This window comes from Schistocerca cancellata, chromosome 1 (assembly GCF_023864275.1).
Source record: "Schistocerca cancellata isolate TAMUIC-IGC-003103 chromosome 1, iqSchCanc2.1, whole genome shotgun sequence".
Taxonomy (NCBI): Eukaryota; Metazoa; Arthropoda; class Insecta; order Orthoptera; family Acrididae; genus Schistocerca; species Schistocerca cancellata.
In genome coordinates, this window is record NC_064626.1 from 715,492,387 (window position 1) to 715,516,322 (window position 23,936).

The 23,936-nt window shown below is 41.5% G+C and overlaps 1 protein-coding gene across 10 annotated transcripts in view; it reads left to right on the plus strand.

Moving 5' to 3' along the window:
* Positions 1-23,936, plus strand: part of LOC126185003 (ran-binding protein 3) — a 298,168-nt gene that overhangs the window by 179,532 nt on the left and 94,700 nt on the right. For all 10 annotated transcript variants that reach the window (XM_049927804.1, XM_049927760.1, XM_049927751.1 and 7 more), the window contains one exon: positions 16,169-16,242. The gene's annotated coding sequence lies outside the window, so the exon portion shown is untranslated. The remainder of the gene's footprint in view (positions 1-16,168; positions 16,243-23,936) is intronic.

Sequence of the window (23,936 nt, forward strand, 5' to 3'; positions counted from 1 at the left end):
AGCGATCCTTAGCATCGGTTTGTTATAGAATCTTAAAAACATTTTCTGGGTTCAAGCATAATGAAGTAACTTGAACAGAATGACCTCCGTGCCAACCACCATGGATCCCGAAAACATAAATAATGTGAAACCCAATTCGCGATTTTCTCAGGTGACATACTGGAAGCTTTGGATCAAAGCAGTCAGGTAGAAGCAGCATTTCTCTGTTTCCGAAAAGCATTTGACTCAGTATCACATCCAAACTTACTGTCAAGTGAAACTTGTGACTGGATTGAGTAGTTTTTGGTAGGAGGGACGCAGCATGTTATCTTGGATGGAGAGTAATTGTCAGATGTAGAAGTAACTTCAGGTACACCCCTAGGAAGTATGTTGGTGCCCTTGCCGTTCATGTTGTATATTAATGACCTTGCAGACAATATTAATTCTAAACTCAGACTTCATGCGGATGATGCAGTTATCTTTGATGAAGTACTATCTGAAAGAAGCTGCATAAATATTCAGTCATATCTTGATAAGATTTCAAAATGGTGGAAATACTGACAACTTCGTTTAAATTTACATGAATGTAAAATTGTGCACTTCATGAAACGAAAAAACGTAGTATACTATGACTACAATGTCAATGAATAACTGTTGAAATCGGACAACTCATACAGATACAGGGTGTACATAAAGTCCGGGAACACTTTCAATTCTTTATTGCACAAGAGCCAAACATTGTACAGCTATCATACATATGTAATTTTGAATAGAAACCCTGAAAGCGTTTTTTCATTTATACCGCCACAGCGTAGTTTGGTAATTTGCCGATAGCGGTAGTCGCAAACATGGCGGATGTGCTACAGAATGGGACAACTGCTTCATGAAATGGCCTTCCCGATCACCAGATTTCATTCCGTGTGACTTTTTCCTATGGTGTATGTACCGCCTCACCCACATGATGTCGCAGCGCTCCGGGAGGGAACACAGGAAGCGACTGCCACAGTCAACGATGCTGGGACGGGTATGCCAAGAATTCGATTACCGTATTGACATCTGCCGGGTCACTCATGGTTCGCATATCGAAGGTTTATTAAAAAAAAAAAACACTTTAAGAGTTTCTCTTCAAAATGCAATATGTATGACAGATGTACAATGTTTAGTTCTTGTGCAATAAATAATTGAAAATGTTCCCGGATTTTATGAATACCCTGTACTTGGGTGTAGGTATATGAGATGGAATGATCACATAGCTCTGTTGTGGGTAAAGCAGGGTTTATTGGTAGAATACTGGGGATGTGCAGGAGATTGCTTACGAATCACTCGTGCAACTAGAATATTGCTTAGGCCTGTGCGACTCGTTACAAATAGGACTAACATGGGATGTTCAGTGTATACAGAGAATGGCAGCTCAAATGGTCACAGGTTTGTTTGACCCGTGGGAGAGTGTCACAGAGATACTGATAGAACTGAGCTGGAACACGCTTGAAGGGAGACGTAGACTATCCTGAGAAAGTCTGTTAATGAAGTGCCAAGAACCGGCTTTAAATGATGGTTCTAAATATCACTGACATAAGGATCGTTAGGATAAGATTAGAATAATTACTGCTACGACAATGCATCGGTAAAAAATGCATATCAGTAGAGCCGCATATCCCGATGATGCAAAGTTTCACATTGTGACGAAGAAGGTCGTCTTTCCTTCTGATAACCTGGATTCGATGGGGAGACTTCGTGAAACCAATTTGCCCAATATAACGGCATTCAGCAACATATTCACAGGCACTGCCATAATGAATGCGGTGTATAGGCAAGTGGTGAATATGTGGCAGGAATACAACATTTCTGATTAGAGGTATACACTGAAATGTACGTGGAGAAGACATATGTGCCTGCTCGCTGACATTTTTGAGAAATTCCGAAGCGTATGCCTCAGCACATACACTCTGGATCCTGCTTTACATTACACTGTGCCTTGGCCTCCATGGAAGACAGTCTTAAAGAGACACGTGTCAGTATCGAACAGTTGGCTGATGTTGGTATGTTGCTTTTTTTTCGAACGCACTATTTACAGGGGACTTTACCACTGTGTGCACAGGTGCGCCAAGGCAAGTAACCTGCGAATGAGTGAGAAAGAGTACAGGTAATCTAACGATCTCAGTTACTTCCTTTACTTCCATGTAAACAGTCAATAGGGCTCACCATGCAACACACTCCTGCGGCTCTCCGAAGATCAAATAGTCTGTTGGAAGAAGAGATCTGAGATGTGACTGCGGATGCCGGTGAGGGACATGTCTTGGAGGCAGACCTGGCATATCCCACAAATGTTTATGGCGGGCACAGCAGTTTGCCGCAGTGTCCAGAGTGCACAGTCTTTCAAAATGGTTCTGTCCCCAAGCTGATGATAATGCTGGGGAATAAGCAGAGGTTAGTCTAGATTACGGAACCCTCCAGCAGTGTCTCAGGTTGGGGACGAGACTTAATAGTCATCAGTGTCCCTGGTCGAAGGAGTACACGGATGTTACTACCGAAAAGAGGGCTCTCACGACATGTGATTTGAGAAGGCTTTTTATAAATAATGAATAATTCTACTTCTGGTAAAACCATGGGAGATGTAATAACCACTGTGAAATTAATTTAGGTTAACAATGGGATGGATCTTAGGCAAAAAGAGAATTCATCGTTAGACAAGATTTTAAGTGGGCCACAGTTTTCAGCTATGGAAATGGGTAAGTTACAGTGGAGTTCGCGAAGCCTGTCTGTCGGTATGTATAGTCTGGAGCTCTCCAAACTTCATGTAGCAATTTCACTGTGTGTGTGTGTGTGTGTGTGTGTGTGTGTGTGTGTGTGTGTGTGTGTGTGTGTGTGTGTGTGTAAAACAAAGCTTTGCTAACCCCAAGTTGCTTTATACGATACAGTCTGTGTCATCTAATCGGTAAAAGACGGCTTTCAGTATGAAGTCATTAGGTACAATCCTGAGGAATTCGACGTGTTTGGATATGCAGCTGGTAATTCTTATGGGATAACACCTCAGAACAAGCATGATACTGGCGTGATGAGAGAAGGTGAATGGCTCCCAGGTTGTGGAGTTGTGGAGCCCACACCCATACCTTCACATGTCAAACACTCAGATCGGTACCAAACTTCGTGTGTCGATAGTCAACTAAAACACCGACTTAGTTTGTGCTATGTGCTGTCGTCCTGTAGAAGATGCGTAAATGGTCAATAAAAGTAACACCAGAACTACGGAGTATAGGCGAACCATAGCTGTGAGCTCTGAAAGTGAAGCTCTCTGGTAGAGCGTTAGACTGTCGTGCGAGAAGTCATGAGGTCGAAACCCATTGATGGTGGATTTTTTTTAACAGATTGGCATGAAATTGTTATATGGGAGAACATTTTTCTGCCACGTAAAAGGTCGTTTCGGAGTTTGTGGCAATGTTCTTTTGATAGCCTAGTTTCGCTACGTTAGTTGAAAGTAACAGACCTATATAGTACATTTGTAATGGTAGGTGTGGTGTTATTCCAAAATACCAGTTACTCCGAGCCCAAAACATTTAATTTTAATACGTACCAGTGAATTCGTAGCACTTTCAAAAATTTACTTGTTTCGAAGTTTCTTAGAGTTCGAGGGAAAGTGCACCATAGGAGGCGAAATAGTTGAAAGCGTCAGTCGCAGGAGGGTGATGCGGAAGGAATGAGATGTGCTTGGAGCCAGGCGGCTGCCAGCCGACTGCTCGATCGGACGTGCGAGTGCTGAGCCTGAGCGCCTGGCCGGGTCGCAGCTCCGCCGTCGCCGAATTATCCGTTGCTGAAGAGGTCTGCCGCCTGCCGCAGATGAACTTCCTGCCAAACGGCGTACTCTCAAAATTTCATTTCGCTGCCACCTAAACCGATTTGCTCACTGCAGGCGCGACGAAAATAAACAGCGCAGGGCCGAGACGCGAAGCAAACGGCAGCCGTCGTAGAGTTCATCTCGATTGGCTTCACTTGGGGAACTCAGTTGCCCCTGAGAGAGGTAAGCGTCTTCGCTTCATTCGCTACATAGTACGGTTCTAATAGATAAGCAGTGTAGCTAGCTGCAAAACTCGTCTCTTGCACACTAAAAGACGAACAGAAAGTCCTGTAGAACTACTGGATAGAACCAAATGTGATCCCACGTTTCTGTCAAGGATTATTGGTACGGATGAAAGTTATGCTTCCAGTATGACCCTCAAACTAAGCGTCAAAGTACTGAATGGCGAAGTCCTGGGTCACCAGCCTCGGAAAAAATCAAACGACAACCTTCGAGAACAAAGACAAACGTTGACCGCATTGTTTGGTAGTAAAGGATTATTCACCGTAAGTATGTTCCTCCAGCTCAGACAGTTACCGAAACTAGTTACATCGAAGTCTTCAAGCGTTTGTAACAAGCAACTCAGCGTCGCCGCACTGATTTGTTACATTCTTAGGACCGGTTCTCACTGCATGAAAATGGAAGATCCCAAACTACTTTTCCTGTTACCGAATATCTATCCAGACATTCTGTTATTGCGATACTACATACGCCATATTCGCCCGACCTCTCGCACAACGATTTTTTTTTTTTTTTCTGATTTCCGCGACTGAAATGGCGACAGGAAGGAAAGCTTCATCAAGATATCGCTGACATCTAACGGGCTGAGACAAATGAGCTTACAAGCATCGCAGTTGAAAATTTCGCTGCTTGCTTGCAAGACCCCCAGAAATGTTGGCAACTTTGTATGGATAGCCGAGGGTACTACTTTGGTAGGAGCTAGGATCATTACTTGGTAAGAGCAATTTTCTATTTTTTAAAAAAACACCTGTCCTGGAACTTTTCTGACAAAGGGAGTATATTCCTCACCCATAACAGAAATTGTACAGCCTCTTCAGTGGCCGTCACGGACGTGAAGGCACTAACGAATGAAAAAAAGCGAAGAATTTAATATGACAACATACAAAATAAGTTTATCATTATGTGTGAGTGGAAATAGCCAAAAACATCATGAAACTCGTGGTTGCCAGCGGCATCCTTTCGCTGAATGTGAGTAGTGGTTGGAAGCCTACGGGCCGTTCACATGTGATGAGACACTGACGGTGCGGACGGGAGCAGGAGCCTGAGCGCCGGCGACTGCACTCGGCCGTGTAATAGCCGTGCCGCGCGGCTGCGATGATTGATGAATGCCACGAGCCGTTAGCGGCGCTGCCCGCCCTCATCCGTCTTGATTACCGGCACGCCTCGCGCCCTCCTGCTTGTCCACTCGCCGCAGCCGCGTGCACCTCCGTTATCTCTTAGCGACTCCTCCAGCGTGCCAAACCCGTCAGTGTCTCGGCCCTTCGCTAAGCTGTGCGGCGCTGATAAAACATTTTGCTTCAGCTGTGCCACGGTAATGGAATGGACAGTTTGGCATTCGAGTTCACAACGGCCCTCGTTATTGAATTTACTCGGGTCCCGTTTTAAGTAAAATGCAACAGTTGAGTTTCCTTTGCCTTCTTGAAACAAGAATTCTGTTCAGTCCTTGATTATAGTGCGTAAAATGTTCATTTTCTCATGATGTCGTTTTTTTATTATTTTTAAAAAAAAAAGAATGATAGAAAAATTGTTTCAAAATAGTGCGGCTAGTTTGGCGTCGCCATTAACTGTAAATCATCGTCTTAGATGCAGGCAACGTGCACGTTGGCCTTATAGCACAGCACTTCCATTATCTTCTAACTCAGCGTTCGCCACATTTGGTAGCCAAGAGTACAGCCGCCTTTGCTTTTGGGAGGATAATACACTCCTGGAAATTGAAATAAGAACACCGTGAATTCATTGTCCCAGGAAGGGGAAACTTTATTGACACATTCCTGGGGTCAGATACATCACATGATCACACTGACAGAACCACAGGCACATAGACACAGGCAACAGAGCATGCACAATGTCGGCACTAGTACAGTGTATATCCACCTTTCGCAGCAATGCAGGCTGCTATTCTCCCATGGAGACGATCGTAGAGATGCTGGATGTAGTCCTGTGGAACGGCTTGCCATGCCATTTCCACCTGGCGCCTCAGTTGGACCAGCGTTCGTGCTGGACGTGCAGACCGCGTGAGACGACGCTTCATCCAGTCCCAAACATGCTCAATGGGGGACAGATCCGGAGATCTTGCTGGCCAGGGTAATTGACGTACACCTTCTAGAGCACGTTGGGTGGCACGGGATACATGCGGACGTGCATTGTCCTGTTGGAACAGCAAGTTCCCTTGCCGGTCTAGGAGTGGTAGAACGATGGGTTCGATGACGGTTTGGATGTACCGTGCACTATTCAGTGTCCCCTCGACGATCACCAGTGGTGTACGGCCAGTGTAGGAGATCGCTCCCCACACCATGATGCCGGGTGTTGGCCCTGTGTGCCTCGGTCGTATGCAGTCCTGATTGTGGCGCTCACCTGCACGGCGCCAAACACGCATACGACCATCATTGGCACCAAGGCAGAAGCGACTCTCATCGCTGAAGACGACACGTCTCCATTCGTCCCTCCATTCACGCCTGTCGCGACACCACTGGAGGCGGGCTGCACGATATTGGGGCGTGAGCGGAAGACGGCCTAACGGTGTGCGGGACCGTAGCCCAGCTTCATGGAGACGGTTGCGAATGGTCCTCGTCGATACCCCAGGAGCAACAGTGTCCCTAATTTGCTGGGAAGTGGCGGTGCGGTCCCCTACGGCACTGCGTAGGATCCTACGGTCTTGGCGTGCATCCGTGCGTCGCTGCGGTCCGGTCCCAGGTCGACGGGCACGTGCACCTTCCGCCGACCACTGGCGACAACATCGATGTACTGTGGAGACCTCACGCCCCACGTATTGAGCAATTCGGCGGTACGTCCACCCGGCCTCCCGCATGCCCACTATACGCCCTCGCTCAAAGTCCGTCAACTGCACATACGGTTCACGTCCACGCTGTCGCGGCATGCTACCAGTGTTAAAGACTGCGATGGAGCTCCGTATGCCACGGCAAACTGGCTGACACTGACGGCGGCGGTGCACAAATGCTGCGCAGCTAGCGCCATTCGACAGCCAACACCGCGGTTCCTGGTGTGTCCGCTGTGCCGTGCGTGTGATCATTGCTTGTACAGCCCTCTCGCAGTGTCCGGAGCAAGTATGGTGGGTCTGACACACCGATGTCAATGTGTTCTTTTTTCCATTTCCAGGAGTGTACTTCCTACACACGTTACGTTATTTTGACGTCACATACTTTATCGAAGACGGAAAGAGCTGCCTATCGACTTTCCTGTTCATTTGGTTAACAGCAAGTGAGGCGAACCTGAAGCTCAAAACACTAATGATCGTCTAAAGTAAAGAGAACTGCAGGTTATGCTCTTTCTTCACTGCGGGCAACGTTAACCTCGATGCTACGTTGTTTACAAATGTGTAAAGTTCTGTATTCATGTGGACTGGGCAGCGAATAACGGAGAGAGTAAAGTGTTTCAAAATGGTTCAAATGGCTCTGAGCACTATGGGACTTAACATCTGTGGTCATCAGTCCCCTAGAACTTAGAACTACTTAAACCTAACTAACCTAAGGACATCACACACATCCATGCCCGAGGCAGGATTCGAACCTGTGACCGTAGCGGTCACGCGGTTCCAGACTGTAGCGCCTAGAACCGCACGGCCACACCGGCCGGCTATTAAAGTGTTTGCTAGAATAAATTCCGAAACTTGCTGAAAAAGTTGTACCAATATTTTTCCTAATATGCCTTCACCAACCCCCAAAAATTGGCCACTTGCTGATTTAAAAGCAAAATGACAATAGTCGCTGCGCCAAGGCACATCGAATGCTCCGATTAGCTGTTCATTTGTGTGCACGTTGAGTACTCATGCCGCGACAGTTCTTTCTGGTAATTCACTCTTCTGATTCCTCGCACCACTTTTCCTTGACCGAGAGGCTGCCACCGAATCTCATCCGGTTAATGAATGTGCTAACCAAAGATTCCAGATGATGGTGGTCGTCCTCCCCCCCCCCCCCCCCCCTTCTTTACGCCTCATTTTAATCACCTACGATGTTCTAAAGTTTGTCTGAGTTTATTGTATGGAGGTAGAAAAATGCCACACATTGAAACGTTCGTTGCCGGAGATACGTGTTTCGTTACTGTTGCTATATTTCCTATGTTTGCTATAATGGCTTTCAGTTCAGTGTGCCTTACAACCATTGCAGACGAATACTAAAAAGTTATTTGCTGTAGCTAAACTCTGAAAAATAAAAATGATTCGAGAATGAATGTTGACTCTGAAGTGGAGTGTGCCAAAGTTTAAAACTTCGTGGCTCATTAAAATCGTGTGCCGGACAGCAACTCGATCTTGGCCTCACTTCTTTTCGCGAGCAAGTGCTCTGTCGACTGAGCTGTGCTGTCCAAGTGCGCTTCACAACCTGCCCTCCCAGTTTTACTCCCGCCAGTACCATTTCACTACTGTACTAATTGATTCAGTCCCCCCCCCCCCCCCCCTATCACAGAATCTAAAGTTATGTATCTGAGGAATGTTTACCGAACCAAACGTAACAAACCCCCCCCCCAAAAAAAAATAAATAAAAGTAAAAGTGTATTCTTGAACAGTTTTGTAACAAAGGCAGGTCTAATATGAGGCAAATACTACAATGATAATTGCGAACCTGACCGCAGCAGCCCTGGCGTCTATCAACATGATGTAGAGAAACGCTGAAATAAAACCACACTTAACACGGGCACAGTAATATGAGTAATTCCATACCACTATCCCATTACACAATAGAAATATTTATGAAACAATTGCGTGAGTCCTGCATGTTGCTAGTTCTGGTATCTAAATGCCTGTGTTAAACAGATCATCACTCAACCCTTGTGCAATGCTTCGGGTTAAATGTTAGTTTTAATAACGAGCATATATCCATTATGAAGTGGCAGTGAAATGTGGGGCTGGAGTAATGGCTCTAGCTAATGACGTAGCAACATTCAACTTAAAATCATGCGTAATTTTTTTCGTAAGTGAAAGGAGTTCCCTGTGTTACCCTTGTAGCGACATGACTGGGCCCGCTTTACATTCGTTCTCCATGCGTCAAGTTTAAGTAACGCAATCCCACTGCATTGTATCAGCAGTCAACCAGAGTATTAGACCGACCACTTCAGTGTCTGGGAACAGCATGGCCTGGATGTCAGACAAGTGCGGCATGCCTGATAACAGCAAACTGAGTCCATACTTAATTATTGCTCTGCGAGGCTCTTTACTTGACTGTTCCGACGAGCGCATTCAGATCATACGTATTCCGTACTCCCATTCGACATTTTTCTTACTCGATTTTCTTACTACAGTGACAGACTATTTATAACAAATTGTAGGTGCTTTTACAATGTGATGGAATACAGCGCTTTTTATTAAATTATGCTGTGCTACAAACGTTTTCATAAAGTTGCGGAATTAATTGTCGTCGGCATACTACGTTTTCACATTATACCTTCACATGTTATTGATGTTCCCGACTAAGTGAAACCCACCGAATCACAGTTTGCGTTATTTTCTGTTGTGGCCGTGGTTGTTTAAAAAATGTTCTGTTTCTTGAGTTTGAATGAAGTCATTGCACGGATTACTTACTAGATTCCACCTTGACACATTTCTAAACAACAGTCAAGATGTGAGGAAGGAAAATTCATCTCCATGTCTCTGTTATCCTCACTCTTTGATACACAAAGGAAAGCAACAAAGGTCTGAGGAACTTCGGATACTCGTGCACTAAGGTTGTACTGCTCAAGCACATCCTGATCTATCATGTTTTTTATTTAATCGGTCTTAATTTTGACAAATCCTCGTAACATGTATGAAACGAAAGATATTGGTATCACCTCACGGTAGATGAAGCCAATCAGTATTCTGAAAAGAAAAGTGGATTATGGTGACGTTATTTAACCAGTTAAAGAATTATTCTACTTTCAGCACAAGAAACAACTAAGAGATGGTCTCCGAAAGAAAGAAACGAAAGAAAGAGAGGAGAATAAGTTACCCCCATTCGAATTCCTTGTACTTTCATCCTGGGGTACATTATTCTTTGTCCCAAAATTATTCTGGTCAATGGGCAGGACTGTTACTCCATTTACTGATCTCAATTGCGCATTTACAGTTTTGCCCCAGTAACTTTCCTTTCTTCACCCATCCTCTGACAGTTTCCTTACCTGACAGATTCCTTACCTTACTTTCAAGCATAGGTAGATCTGTAAACAGTTGGATATTGAGGGGCAACTAATACAGCTAAACAGCGTAAAGCGCAAGTCTCATGTGTGTGGGGACTTCGGGTCAAGCCCCATATGTGGATGCCGATTCAAATTTCACACAGTTTCATTAATTTAATATGCCCAAAGCCATGGTGGACAAACAACAATGAGAAACCATGCAGAAATTTTCGTTGTGAAACGGCGCCACAATATGTGTACTTAGTTGTAGACTTAGGTTTGGAAGACTTTTGTAATGTCTTGCCGTTCTCCAGATGAACTTATACTTCTCTAATAACATAAATATAGATGTGACAAATGATGTGTGATAACTCTTACATGGTTCGATGCAGGAAACTTGTATAATTCACGTTTAAGATATGACTGTAGCAAGATATTAATCTGGATAACTCTTGTTTTAGATTCCCCCCCCCCCCCCCCCCCAGGTTTGAATGCCTGTAATATCTCTTCGACTTTTGAAGATATAGTGGGGAAACATGAAAACCTTTGCATTTTGTTTCTCACTTACAATCACAATCACTAAACGGTAACTATTTTGTTTTCGTATTTCATACATAAATGAAATAATTACTGTTAAAATAGCAATAACTGTAGGTGTTTTGCTGAACGCAAGTTCAAGGTTGAGAACAAAGTCAATATGCAACGCTGAAAAATTGTGGCCGTTTCCTTCGAACTTTACTAACTCTTGTGGCAGCGACGAAAAAAGGCATCTTTTTGAATGTGTGACACAGCTAGTTACATCTGTAGCAGGAACGAATTAGTATTCGGCGCAGCAGTTTCACTGGTGCATTAATTTCCATCCTGTGTCAGCATGCCAGCGAACAAAGAAACCGCCATCTGGAATGGGTTAGTGGCTGGACTGGATGGCGCTAACTGCCACTCCAGAGTTGGCGCCAGCAGTTCCGGCAGCTATCGCCTCATTTTTCTTGCGGAGTGGGAGCTGCTTCTGCGTTCGACACCGAAAGGTCCTTCAACTCTCGTCTGCATTATCTCTACGTTGGCCACACCTGAGAGGATACATTTGCATCTGCTTGGCAATGGTTGGTTGAACGGAGACCTCTCGCTATGTTAAACGTGCAGTAATATCACAGTCAGTTGAAATCAGAAGTTATCAGAGGCGATGGATTGTAGAACGCTAAAATACAGGATTTGATAAATATTCTTGGTGTTGCCAGGAGAGAAGCGATAAGAAAGACCTACAGAGTGGAGCCTGTGACAAAGGACAATGAGAAACTGAGAAGCGATGCAGAAACCTCTGTTGTGAAATGGCGCCACCATAAGTGTGTTTAGTTGTAGAGTTAGGTTGCAGGTCAAAACAAGAGAGAAAGCATATCTCTCTCTCTTCCTCCCTCTCTCTCTCTCTCTCTCTCTCTCTCTCTCTCTCTCTCTCTCTCTCTCTCTGGACACTTCTTGGAATTTCCGATCTAGAAATTTGAAAAACAAGGCATCGTAAGATGCGCGATGTCCCGTCTGTAGCGTATTCCACAGGAGACACACTAACACTTACACGATGCTCTCACATTGACCAACCAAAACAGTGACTAATCGCGGAAGCCTGTTTTAAATCTTCTCTGTCTGATCCTTTGATTCAAACTGATAAAGGGTTGTTCACTGTCAAACAAAAGACAAATTAATTTATTTTTGTTGGTTGTGCAGTGGGATCAAAAATGTATTGTTACAAGATGTATTTTTTTTAATGATGATCGTTATGCAAACATTTAAAACGTAAATTCTTGTTGCCCTATGCACAAAATAATGGAAATGGAGATTTAAACGAAAACGAATTTCAAGTAAAATGAAGAATAGGGATAATGGATGCGAAAATATGGACGAAATTATAAAATGGTAAAATGGAAAAAGTAAAATCCAGGTTAGTACATAAAAATAATTTAAATCACGTCAGCAGTGATTTCAAATGCAGGTTAAGAATGGGACCTCCGATACATTTGATATCGTCTCACCCCGGCAAGCGATATAGGGCAAGCGATATAGGAGTCTATTGTTCAACCACGTGCATCGGTTTGTTCACGTAAAGCACCGCACAGGTGACCTGCTACGCAATTCATCGCTAGATCACTTCCGAACTGGATCAGACGAACATTCACGGACCGTCTGATTTCAATCCTACTGAGTTCATCTGGGACGTCTTTGAGCGAGATGTGACAGGAGATAATGGGAACTACTAAAAAAGCTAATACGATGTTCAAATGACGCGACAAAGGATTGTAAACAAAAAAATTAAATTTAAATTAATTGGAAAAATAGTGATCAAAGTACGTGGTAGGATTCGACCCGCAAACTTCTGCACGTCAAAAATGTGTCCTATCCAGTAAGCTGTGCTGCCTTGTCTACATAGTATTGTTATTTTTAAGGACCCAGACCGTCATGCGAAATTCCGAAAATTTTTTCGTCGATAGCTCGCAAATGAGGGTCCATCAGGATGAATGGCCCAAGGGTATGATACCTGGGAGCCTAACCTGCACCAACGTATGTATGATTTCCGAAAATCGATCCCTCCCCTGAGGACATCTCCTTGTCAGTGTTTTCAGACTACGCAGATTTAATTTGCTCGCAAAACCAGGGATATAGTCACCTGTGACGCTGAACCCTTGCTTTTACATGAAAATTAATGATACGATGCGTGAACCAAGCAGACGACGTAATGAATTGACAATATTTTATTTCTACAAAGTTAGGGTATGAATTCCGAACATGCTTTCTTAGTTCTTCACGATACAAATTGTTTGAAATCACATATCGTTCTGTTTTTCATCCATTGACACACAGGGTGTTTTTTTCCACTGCACAAGAATTGTTTGAGGGATGGAGTTAGGAAAGTTATGGTGTCAGCTACTGACTTGTCTTAGGTGGAAACGTTTTCGCAGTAGGAGGCATATTTCGCGACTGTAGTCGTGTCGTTGTTCGCTATTTTAGGCTCTAAATTAATCTCGCTGTTGCGTTTGTGTTAACTACAATACAACACAGAATCAAAGCTCACAGTTCTAATGGACTCACAGTAGTTATCGTGCCGTGGTTAGCCATTGCACAAATTTAAAAATTAACAATAAATTACCATACTTAAATAATTACCGAGGGAGGCATGGCCGGAATTTTCGCAGATTTGTCCAGTAACAAATGTCAGATCGCCCCAATGAATAATTTTTACGTAGAGGGTTTGCAAATGATGGTATGCGTATATAAATAAAATAGTAGCACCATATTGACCAACGAAGGATACATTCCAACCACTGTTACTATTCTTGGTTTCTTATTTCCTGCGTTTCTAAGTACTTTCTATCGTGTCCCTACCTTTTCTAGCGTCTCTCTATAGTGTTTCAGAATGCTTGTTTTTTTCGTTTTATGCACCCTCTTAACTTTTAAGACAAAGTATTTCTCTGTGTAACTTCATTGTTTTTCTAATAATCCGTCTTTCAGGCACCGCTATCCTATCTAGCCCGCTGTTCGACGTTCGGATGCATATAAACGTTCTGGTCGTACAGTTTCGTTGTAGTTTTTTTCGTTTGGCTTTTTTAGGTACTACGTTGTAGCCTCTTTGTTGAAGATAAATGTTGTCAGTAGAAACTAATAAAAATAAACAACATCTTTACGAAATATTTATTTTGTCGGTAGTAGCTTAAATAAATGGTCTTAAAGGTGTGTGTGTGTGTGTGTGTGTGTGTGTGTGTGTGTGTGTGTTTGTGTGTTTGTGTGTTTGTGTGTGTAACTCAGTTTGTTCAAAATTATAAACATTGACCAGAACTTACCTTCATTTCGATGCTTTGCTGCAGATCACTCCTCCTGTAAGTTTCTGAAGACGTACCAGAGACTACGAAGGTTCTCAGAAGACGTGAAAAGTCAGTTACTGTTTCAGGTTACAGTTTGTTACGTCACACATTGTTGCTCAAGATCTTACATAGTACTGGCATCTCCCGCCCACGATTTCTCGTAGGCTTTATGTTCTTCCTAACAATTAATGTGTTGTTACGTCTAATAAATTTGCTAATTTCAATTACAGAAATTGTTGATCAGTGCAAAAAAAAGTATCACCTGGTCGGTGCAATTGAAATGCGCGGCATAAGATACAAAGACAAATTACAGATCTCTTATTCTCATGGAAAAATTAGTGGAATGATGCGAATAAACAATGATAATTACATTTTTGGAAATTATACCGAAATTACATTATCCCAAATATTCCTACCATGTTTACTGTTTGAAATTTAATTACAGTCAATCAGTGTAGATCGCGCCAGAAATAAATCAGTTAAGAAGTAGAAACAAGCAGCGTTAATTCAGTATTGCTGGGTTACTTTGAAATATGAAGATATTTGTATAGATATCGCATTGTCAACTTGAATCACTATCGTCAGTAGCTCTCTTCACAACCAATGCTATTAAAACGTAATTACGAGCCTAAGGGCTTGTAAGAAGTTGGAAATACAACTGAGTTACTAACGAGAAACCACTGCGGTAATAAAATAGTACAAAATAGTGGAAGTAGGTGGAGTAGCAGTCATTTGAAACAAGAGCATTAAGTGGTACAGAGGTACCCTGACTGGTAAAAAGTTACCCTGATTGACTGTACATCATTTTTGAGTGAAAACAATTTCAATATATAACACATCAACCTAAATGAACACTTTTACATTCTTAATCTGTTTTCGTTTTATGAATTCAATAAATATGAGGTAATTTATGTTATATTAACCACTAGATAGTAAGCGGACAGTATGGTAAACAGAGTTGTTACAGGTTTCAAACATTATAATTACTCGATTGTTCGTAAATGAAAAACCCTAATTGCAATTAAATGATTTGACAATACATGTTCCTGCCAATGGATGGATGTAATATTAGCGGTTACTTCGACATGGAATTGTTGAAAATTATATTACATAGCTCAGAAGCAAAATTACTTATTATGGTCCTACCTAGTGACATAACAGTTAATCAAACAATCCAAATAATCTTTGAAATCGTATGGAAAATGAGCTGTTACATTTCAGTACGCATTTGTTGTTCGTAGATTTTTTTTCTGCCAAACCGTATCCTCTTTCAGTTTTATTAACTTTTACATTCATTGCGAATTTTTCTAGTTTCTCCAAGGTATTTAAATATACTAATTCCTTCTATTTTTCCTATTTGTATTATTATAAATTGTTGTGCATGGTTTTTTTTCCAGAAGATTTGGGTAACTGCTTCCAACAGATATTCTGCAAGTATTACAAAATCTTTTCCAAAACACAGGCAATTTACTTCATGCTATTTGTTTTCCTTCTCAGAATTATTGCTTCAGTATTGTTATACGTACAGAATTTTATTTCTAAACTGTAGTTACGCAGGAAGGGTTATGAACCGCCACCTAGTCTAATGCCTGGTTTCATTTCAAATGGCTGAGATACTCCTCCCCTATACTTAACGGGAGATGCCATATTTGCTAGAGTTTCACAAATTAGGTTTGTGAATTTTGCTATAACATCCAATTCTGAAATGATTTTATCTAGTGTGTCCCTGTGTACCAAATCAAATGCCTTCTTGAAATCAGTATGTGATACAATTGCAGTTTTTCTGGTTAACATGCTGTTATGAATTAATCGTTTCAAGTTAAAAATGTGTTCCATGTACGATCTCCCCTTTCGGAAACCACCCTGATATTTTCCCGGTTGTTCGCTCCAATTCTTTTTTTGCTACTGTTTTTGGTGCATCCCGAGTATGTCCAGGTTATAATTCGTTGTTAGTGTTAACATGCACATAAACATTCTGGTCAGAAAACTATTGTTGTTGTTGTAGTTGTTGTTAATACTGAGGTTTAATTTCTAGATTTGCAGTTATTGCTCGTAACTTTCTCATTATTTGGGTGCGACACAGTTCCGCAGTCCTTGCGCAAAACTTGTACTAGTTATAGAACGAAACAGACCGCTTATTTGGTTGTGGTGTTGGTGTTTGTTTCAGCCATCTGGGTTACCATAGTGCTAAGGGTACATTGACACAGACTGCAGCGCAGTGTCATCGTCATTCCTCTTGTGGTAAGTACATACTGCTTCATAAATATTTTCAACGACGATAACAGTGTATAGCAAGAAACATCATCTACGCGATATTGATATTCACTATTCCTTTCACTCGACACATGAGTGCAGGTATGTTATGTTCTGCGTAAGAATTACTTTTCTTTTCCCTAATCGTTTCTCGTTCTTTCAGCACTTCAAACGAACTCTTGTCGTAAGATAGTTCTCGCAAGAATACGTCTAAAAGCTGTGAAATTTGTCACCATATTATTTTATTTAATGCGACGCAGATACTGGGGAACATACGAAAATCTTCATCAGCATCACTTATTTTTAAACTGACATCAAGAATGTTTCGAAGTTGACCCGATCCCGTCCGTGGGATTCTAATACATTCTGTATATGTATGAACATAGCGCGTAATTCTTTACGAATTAAAGAGTTTGCTGTTTAGGTTATCAAATGAAGCTTGTTTTCGTGTCGGGAGTAATTCATATATAATCTGAGCCAGTGATGGGATATCTACTACGGCCAACGTTGCTGAAATCCATCGTTGTAGTATTCAGCAGAAAGTGAAGTGTCTGCAGCTGTTACAATTGTGCATCATAATTTTGAAATACGCGTACGTATTTGTAAAACTACATTATTTATGTCATCGACGGAACTTCAGATGACAGTGGATTCGAGAATGACTGGCACAATCTTTCAACAAGAGTAGTAAGTGTGTCACCTGCTGTTACAATAGAGCCCTAGATGGCACTACTGCTTACTGACAGTATAGTTATATTAAAATTTGACATTGATATTCCTAAAACAATGAGATTTCAGAAAATGACAAAGCAATTTGTTTGCAGTAAGCGTAAAAAAAGAACATAGTTTACAATTGTTGTGTAGAATTTCGTCGTGATCATTTTTCCGTCAGCAATGAATTTAAGAAACGTCGACCGTTAATCGACTGCTTAAAAGAACTAGAAATGGCGCTGTGCGCAACATAATTAAGAGGGCACGTGGAGTTCCATTAGGCACAGACGTCCTTAGGCGTGTCGAAGACTTCAGTACGTTCAGTTTTGAACGAAAATTTAGTTGTGGAAAAGATCTCCGATGTAATCCTCAAAATTTGACCGAAACTTAAAACCAAACTCGTGCAAGTGATAAATCAGTACACAACATCGTAACAAGAAATAACATTTGGATATATTTGTGCGAGCTGCGAAATATCCATTACATACCAAAACAGTACGAGTGACACTCTTGTTCTCACAGCACGTGAAGAAAAAGTGATGGCGTTTTTCTTTGGTTACATTGTATGTGTGGCGGCCGTTGTTTTAAAAGACCGAAGACTAGCTAACACTGAATGCTGTAAAAAATTTATTTGCAATGCGTGATTGATGAAATAAGGAAAAACAAAAGAAACGTCACACCATTCACCATCATGACAATGCCATCTGCACACAGTACGTGAAACGGTTAATTAGTTGACGGAGAAAACCACGGAGTCCGTACCTCACTGCATGTATTCACCTGGTATCGCCTTTTTGTTCTTTCATACAAAAAAAAAATGCGTAGACATATTTTCATAGCACTACTTTCACAAGCTGTGACATGGTCACGGATTGAACAGTGACTTGAATATAGAATAAATTCCCTTTATCTCTCGTCTATGGTCGCAAATTTTCTGTCATCAAACTTCGGGTTTCGATCTATAATGACCATCTTCAGATTTGCTGCAAAATATGGGAAAAACACAAATACACTAGCAGATTGCCTAAAGCTTCAAACAAAAAAATGACCAATTTTATTGTTTTAAACTGTATACAATCTTTTAGTGTATTTGTGTTTTTCCCATATTTTGCAGCAGATATGAAGATGGTCATTATAGACCGAAAGCGGTAGTCTGATGACAAAAAATTTTTGATCATAGACGTGAAGTAAAGGAAGTTTACTAGATATTTTCGTCACCTCAGGGTGCTGTTGATCCTTCCAAAACCTTGCTTTCAAGGTACCAAGTTAGAGTGCAAAAATTGTCTCTATGATCGGTTCGAAAGCTTGCAAAAGTGTATAAGTTTTAAAAGCGAATATATTTTGACAAAGAATACAGCGAATTTGTACAAAATTAATGTATCTCTAGCAAATTTGTACCAAATAAATGGCGGGGGAAGTGGCCTTTTCCGGAAGGACCCTGGAACTGCCCTACCAGGTACACCAAATATCAGTCGCCCTTTCCTGTCTAGCAATGTAATGTAGCGTGCGGTGATTTACATCAATTCTGTTCGTGGGATTTTAGTTACCAGCATCAGTCATTTATGTTTGTATATTTGGTGATAAACATAGTTATTCGGAATTGACGGATAAGCATTGCAAGAAAACGACACAATATGAGGAGAAGCCCTTAAAGAGCGTTCGGTCACCTCTAGTTTAATTACAGCTTGTATTAAAGAGTCGCTACAAAAAGAACGTCGCTAATATTGCCAATCTCCATTAAAAAGGCTGCAGTTTATGTAAAAGTCAGAGTTGTGCAAATAAAGTATAATTGAAAAAATAGAACGAATCAGAAAGGAAGCCTGAAAATAAACCACATGGTTTACTGGTATCGCCGAAAAAGAGCGCTGAGAATTTTACGAGGAAACCCATCGTTATAGACAACTTCACAAAATCGGCTATTAGACAGACGCTGGAGGACTTAATAAATCAAAAAAAGTGCCGACATTACGCAAATAAGCTATTCCTTTATAACAAAAAATCAATTTTCCTTTTCAGAAGATGTTTTGCACAAGACACAGCATGAAATAGGTTTCTATCTGCAAGTAAAAGAGAAATTCTGGTTGAGCAGGCTGCAAATACTTAATACACCTAAGGAAATGAAGAATATCGACGAAACTTAGGTGGGCAACAACATTATTTGCCGAAATCTTTGGAAGGGCCCTGGTGTTGATGTCATGACGTACATTATCAGTGGAAACAGCAGGATTATTGTGGTGGGTAGTTGGTGTAATGCTGCGTTTTTACACAACGCACGATTTATTTATAAAGCTGCTTGTGCAACTGGGGACTATTACGGTCAAATGAAGCACGAAAATTTTACAAATTGGGATTTCGACGAAAGTAAATCCGAATCTGTCGCTCAACATTGTTGTTGTAATGGACAGTGCTTCATACCACATCAAGGAGCTAAGAAAGCTGTAACTAGGTCGTCGAATAAAAGGGAAATGATTAAGTGGTTATTAAAAAATAACGTAGATGCTGACTTGTCAATAAGAAAAACATTATGTGATATGATTATACAACATAAGCCTAAAGAAATTATTTTAAATGAAACATATTTTGAAGCCCATAGATGCACTACTGTTGCTTCCATTATAGAATTCAATTTAAATGTAATTGAACTGACATAAGCAAAGCTTAAAAATTGCGTTGGATGGAGAAATATTAATGTAGATATTTGAATGACTATGTTATTGCCGTTGGCGAAAGAAAGTAAGTAGGAATTTTCCGAATTTTTATTTTCTTACCTTGTGACAAAAACTCAATGGTGCGCTATGTCATTAACGTCGAAGAACACAGTGAGCATAACCTTCATATTTGATCACACCTGTTGAGCTTTTTTCGGTCACGGCGATTCAGAATATTTCCACTGAGACGATCGAGCTTTTGTTTCAACGTCATATCCGTAAACTTAAAGTTTCATCATCTGTTATGACATGTTTCAGTAGTTCGGCATCGTTTTTGACTCCATGCAGCGACTCCTAACCAACTCGCGTCCGCCGCTAGTCTTCTCTCTCTCTCTCTCTCTCTCTCTCTCTCTCTCTCCCCGAAATTCAGCTGCATGGGAACAAATTTACCGGAAACATCCGAATTTCATGTCATGAGCCGGTTGATAGGCAACCATTAACAGCGACTTCTCTGATTGCGATTCGGCAATCATTTGTAGTAATTTCTTTCACTTTTTCCACGATTTCATCGGTTATCGTGCTGGGACGACCAGGACCCTCGCCATCTTCACGATATCCTTCGAACTCGTAAACCCATGTTTTAATCATGCAGAATCACCAGAAACAGTATTTAACGTTTCTAGAACTTTGATGCACTGTATTACGTTCGTAGAGCAAAATTTAACGCGTTCTGTCATCCATTTCTACGCAAAACAGCCAATCACCGATACTACCAAAACACATGTAACCTTTTTGACAGCTGACGATTAAGTAAGTATCCCGTATGGCTAACATTGTACAGATACTCTACAGACATTTTTATCGTCACAATGACAAAAATGTCGTGCTAATCTAATACAGCACGCGAAATTAAAGTGCCCCGTTACTTCTCTAACACTCCTCTTATGGTAAGAGTAGTTGCGTTACAACCCTGCCCGTCTAAGAAAACTTTTACCTCTTAGCGGAAACATAGAGTAAGAAATAGTTTTAAATAGGGGAAAGTCGGGAAAGAGTATGCACGTAGTATTTAACCCCTCATATCTAGCAGATGAGAAGGTTAAAACAAACTTTTCTTATAACAAATTATTTTTGATTTATTTGGGAACAAATTTTTTTTCAGTTGCAGCTGCTGAACTTTCAACATAAACCTTAAATATCAACATACGTAAATTCTGCACGTTCGTACTCCTTAGCCGCATCGATACCGACAAGCCGCCGTGTCATCCTCATCCCACAGACGTCATTGGACGCGGGTATGGAGGGGCATGTGGCCAGCACACCGCTCTCCCGCCTGTATGTCAGTTTACGAGACCGGAGCCGCTACTTCTCATTCAGATAGCTCCTATGGTTGCCTCGCAAGGGCTGTGTGCACCCGCGTGCCAACAGCTCTTGGCAGACTGGGTAGTCACCCATCAAAGTCCTAGCGCAGCCCGACAGCGCTGAACTTCGGTAGTCAGACAGGAACCGGTGTTACCACTGCGGCAAGACCGTTAGACGTCACCACACCCTAGGCAATTCAAAACACCAGGTCCCCCCCTTGGATTTGGATTTCGTCTCCCCTTGATTTTGTCTGATTCAGCTTGTTTGTCTAAGAATGCATTTTTCTCGGATTGTTTTGACGTTTTCTTCTTTATTGTGAGTCGGTCATATTTTGGCAGTGAATAATAGTGGATAGGCCTGCAACCTTTCGTACATCAGCTCTCTGAAGTTCATATGTATTACGTTCTTGGTTTTTTCCTGCTGACTGCACAGACAAATCATCTGTCACTGAGCAGCAGCATTGTGGACGGGCTACTGTTAAACTCCTTTGTCTTCTTGAGTTGTTGGAAATTTGGTTCTCTCAGTGAATTCTGTTGGAGCGAAGTTTTCTGCTGTGGAGACATCCCCTTCACTCAAAGAAATTCTCTACGGTTTTGATTCCGCTACTCTAGAATATGCAGCTCGAAACGAAGGACTCACATCTGTCTGCGTAACGGGTTTTCCTGGATTAGAAGCAGTTCGAAACACAGAAGAAGGGGGGGGGGGAATTAATAGTACGCGCGTAGTCTTTCCCGCTGTTTTACAGCGTGCTCTTAACCGATGCGCTACACAGTTCAAAAAAAAAAAAAAAAAATCACAAATGGCAGTCTGCTTGGTTCCGCTGTTTGCTCTGTCGTGGTTTGTTCCTCAAAGAAGGGTGAGTCTTTCGTCAAATAACTTTATATTTTCTAGTACATACCTACATAGTGTTTACTGTGCACGACTTACAACGTAAAAATTACATAATTTGAAACAGAAACTTACATTCATCAGTCGCAACCAATAAATCTGTCGGAGCTTGTGAAGATAACATGTTACGGCGACAATATAGAACCAACAGTTGAATGTAGTCTTTCGTTATCGGTCAGTGTTGCCAATGCAGAAAAATACCACTGCGAACTCTTACTACCAGAAGTGTACTATGTTGGAAAACGTACAGAATATATCCATCGACGTAGGAGGAGAGAGAAGACGAACATGCATTCAGATGAACTGGCGTACTGTCCGATATTTGTAGTAGATGCATGGATCTTGACATACTACTACCGTTCCTATTTTATTGTGGTTTAGCTTATCCACTCGCACGGATCCTGAGTGCCTCCAGGGATGCGACTTTCTCAAAATTTTGGACGTAATTGGTACTTCGCATCCGAGTTCATAGTACTAAGTCTCAAATACGATATTTTTGTCATTTTTCTAGTGCAGTTATTTATAACGGGGAGATTAAGGTATGAAGGAGGTTTTTATAAGGCGAATTTGTGTCTAGTAATTCCTAAGTTAACGACCCATTGGATAAAAAACATGGTCCAAATGGCTCTGAGCACTATGGGACTTAACTGATGAGGTCATCAGTCCCCTAGAACTTAGAACTACTTAAACCTAACTAACCTAAGGACATCACACACATCCATGCCCGAGGCAGGATTCGAACCTGCGACCGCTCGGCCACCCCGACCGGCCCCAATGGACACATTTTTCATAAATTTATATATGTTCGTTTCTTTCTGAGCAAGCAACTCTATTTCTGGCTATCTGGATTGTGTCCTAGCTTTCAGCCATAATGACGACAGTTTTCGAAAAAAAATTACGTTCCTTTTTTTTCTGGATTGTTCGTGTTTTTTTTTCTTCCTGTGTCTCATCATCTTTACACAACGGCTTTTCCATCCAGCGTCGATGTTTTGGCCTCCAGAGGCTATAATTTTCTTGTTTAGCCTATCACACGGTACTAAATTTGCTATTTGAGGCGATTGTTCCTTGCTAGATCTTGCACTGGGGGACAGTGACATTTAGTACTGCGTGATTTTTTTTTTATCAGTCATTGAACCAGACAGGTGACTGATGATTACAGAAATAAAAATGAACATGGCGCACTTACGTTCAGTTAAGCTATTATATTCGTGATCGAGGGAAAAATAGTGACCCTAACATTTCGATTTATTTTCCCGGTGGTTTCCGTAAATCCTCTCGTAGGAGTAATTGGAAGGGTACCAACAATTACCCTGTCCCATCATTATCAATCACCTTTCAAAGCTCTAAAACTAAAGCCCTGTATCTAAAGGAACGAGCAATATCTTCGGTATGACTGTTCAAATATTAGATTAATAATTTAACTAGTTGCGCTTAGAAAACTATCTCATTTCATATAGCTGAAGTGTCTGATTCATTCTTTAGTTCATGCGTAAATCTTAGACGGTCTGCTCGTCTGTTGTGGACGTTGGTATTTTTTTAGGTATTCGTAAGTATCGTTTCCAGAATGCTAAGAGCGCACCAAAAATTTCCGTATGTTTCTGAGTGAGTCACGAGTAGGTTTGGTGTGCAAAGTGAGCTTATTTTCCACACTGTGGCTGCATTTGTTCTAAAGTGTAATCAACGAAATATACTAGACTGAGAAAAATATTGTGACTTGCATATCTGATACTTGGAGTATATTGCTTATTACTGCTGCGAAGTTGTTTACCCAACGTCATACTTGCAATATCGGTTTTAACTATTTCATCAGTTAATTAACTATGAAACGTAAGAGTCCCTAATTTCTTGTACTGCTACTCATTCAATCGGCTGATTACCTATTTGACTAGTACATCAACTCACTTAAACATTATCGTGGTGGGTCTGTTTAATTCGGAACTCCGATAGTCACTACAGTACTTCTGCAGTAGGTTGTTAGTAGCTATTGCTGCCTTGTTTATAGATAATGAAACCCTGTAAATTGCCGGCAATCCGACTTGTGCTATCTAGAAAGGACGTAGTAGACTCGTTCGTTGC